Below are 3,115 nucleotides of genomic sequence, written 5' to 3' on the forward strand. Positions count from 1 at the left end.
TCTTCCATTCCTGCTTACCCAAGCATTCTAAATTACTACATAAAAAATAAGAGTAAATAGCCATTTCTAACTATAAAAGGTTTGGACATTGACATTTCTACCCATGAAAGACAAAAATTAAAGTTATACCCATAAAAGATAGGTTTTTGTAGACAAAATTATCCGAACCCTAAAAAATTAAAGAAATTCTCAAATTATCCTCAAATATAACCTATCTCTAATTTCTAATTTTACTCTATGCCACAATTCTCTCAATTTTAAACCTTACCACCACTCTCATCCCCAACTAACACCATCACTGTTTCCATCACCATCACCACCACCGTCATCACCACCTCTAATTTTCACATAGCACTAATTAAAATGAATCAAACAGAATGTTATCGTAAAAATCAAACATAATAGAGCAAAAGATAGATCTAATTAAAAAAGAAAAAGGAAAATCGAGAATACCTATCGATGGGATTGAGAGTAATGTGAGGTGTGAAGTGTGGCGATAAAATGATGATAAAGAAGAACGAAAGACCAATACAGAAAAATGAAGAAGAACGGTAGAGACGTTATGTGGGACCCTCTCTTCCTTTGGTTACAGTGCGAGAATTTGATGGTATGGGCTCCAGTGAGCGCCACTATTTGTTCAATAGAGAATGCTCTTTTCGCGAAGATCTCGATGATTTGAGACATTGACATTGTTGGCTTATGGAGGTTGCCGCGACATCAGAGGATCTGGACATACGACTATTGCCGCCGTGGTGACGAAGTCTCGGGTGACAACTGGGAGGATGTTGGTGCAGGAGACGGTGTTTGAATTTGCGAGCTCGAGGATGTCATGCTCAGCTTTGTTGAAAGAGGTGGATGAAATGAGGACGGAGGCATCACAACCGTTAGGGAGTCAGTCATGGAGGAAGAGGCAGATGGTGGCGCCTGTGGTGGTGGGACTAGCGATCTGCTTGGTGATGACAGTAGTAATGGTGATGGCAGCAATGATGGTGGTAGTTGAGGATTAGGGGAGTGGTGATGTGGAATAAAATTAGAGGTTAGAGTTAGGATATATTAGAGGGTAGTTTAGGAAATTTGTTTTATTTTTTAGGATTTGGATATTTTTGTCTGCAAAAACCTATCTTTCATATGTATAACTTTAATTTCTGTCTTTTATGGATAAAAATGTTAGCGTCCTAATCTTTCATAGTCAGAAATGACTATTTACTCTAAAAATTAATTACTCATTTCTTTCATATTCTTTTATCATCGGAACAATAATGCTCTTTCATTGAATATGATATCGACTAAAATAAATTATCGAATTCACATAACCATACCTACCAAATACAACACCACCAATAACAATAAAAAAGTCTTAAATGATGCCATTGTGTTCGATATATATTATGTTTATAGTGAGATTATTGACACCTAAAATTACACTAAGCAAATAAAATTAGAAAAAATAAACAAGTATTCAATCGTTTCAACCGTTATTTCCACAAAGTAACAAATATTATTTTTAGGAAAAGTATAGGAAGACAATGAGAATACAAAACAATGTGAACAATGGTGTAAAAAAGGAAATTAAAATTAAAATTATAAATCAGATTATTAATTAATTATTTTTAATTTCAAATTTTGAATTTTGAAAAATAAGGATTTGCAATTAAACCAAATTACAATTGGCACAGTTATTCTCAATACGCTAACCTCCCATTCTCCATTTGCAATCTCCGGTCTGCAGAGTCACCCCGACACAGCTGCACTTCCTCGCTTTCTAGTCTGACGCCGCCCAGCCTCTTCTCATCCCGTTTGTGCTCCGTTGCGATGTGAGATCGCGCCGCAGCAGCCCCGTGCATCCTCCTTCCCGCTGCCCACCCGCTGCCGGCCGTGCAGGTTCCATCGTAACCTCACCGTGCGCGGTAGTATCATCGACGTCCAACGCCATACGTTACTACATTTTCATACATGCATTCCTAAGTATCGATGCTGACCTAAACTTTCCAAAAGAATTTGCATTTTTATGGCTGTGCACCCTGTGTGGTAGATGGGTCAATAACATACACCAACATGTTTGATGTAAACTTTGACACACTAGTTTTGGCTCTTGAAAAGAATGGCTTCGATTCCATCCTAATCCTAATAGGAGACGTTGGATGGCCAACGGATGGAAGCGCTAACGCAAACATAAAGAATGCTCAGAGGTTCAACCAAGGCTCTATGCCGGATGTTCAATTCAATAGGTATGTAGATGGTTATGTTGATTTTTAATTGCATGGTTATTCCTTTTGATTCAGTTTACTCATGCACGGTTAATAATAGCTAGATGTTCAATTCACTATATGTGCGGATGGTTATCCTAATGTTAGGGTTTCGAGAATAATTTAGGGATGGAGTGTTTTTTTTACTTTATTAGGCCAATTCAACCCATTGTTCACATTGTTCACAAAAGTCATTGTCTACCTAACTATTCCGAGGGTTACCTAAAACTGGAAGGTCGATCTCGGGCGAGATCTTCCGATTTTGATCAAGCCTGCCGTGTTTGACATGTTGGAGTAGGAGGTGCTGCTGCTTCTTGATTCACCGGGGGTGGTGGTACCTGCAAGAGACTCCAATGCTTAAGTCAGTACAGGCTTTAGGCAGGTTTTTTGTAGAATTACAGTATGAGTTATACCTGGGTGCTCTAATGTATTTATAATGGTGCTTGGTGATCTTCTTTTGGGATAAGTTATCTTATCTTTGGTGAGTGGGATCACACCTTTGCCAACCGCCTTCTACTGGGTGGTGGTTCTTTTACTTTGGGCCTCCTTGGGCCTCTACAGCGATTCGTCATAGCTCTTTTATGAAGAGGTCGGTGGCGACCAACCTTTAAAGAGGTTGGTCGCTCTGCTGTAGTCTGACCCGGGCCCTATAACTCGGTCCAGGGTAAGAACAGTGCCCCTGCTTGAGTTTCGACCTTTCCCAATGGTTGTGCTCTTGAGCTTCAACCTCTTTGGGGAAGTTTTGTTCAAGCACCTGTTTGGTTGCGCCTAGCCTGCTCCTCCTTCACAAGGATTTTGCATCTTTAATGCTCTCGAAACGCAAAGCATTTTTTGCTTTGCTCCTTAAATGCTGCGCCCTTTTCGAGGGC

The sequence above is a fragment of the Arachis hypogaea genome, chromosome 5 (genome assembly GCF_003086295.3).
Source record: "Arachis hypogaea cultivar Tifrunner chromosome 5, arahy.Tifrunner.gnm2.J5K5, whole genome shotgun sequence".
Classification (NCBI taxonomy): Eukaryota; Viridiplantae; Streptophyta; class Magnoliopsida; order Fabales; family Fabaceae; genus Arachis; species Arachis hypogaea.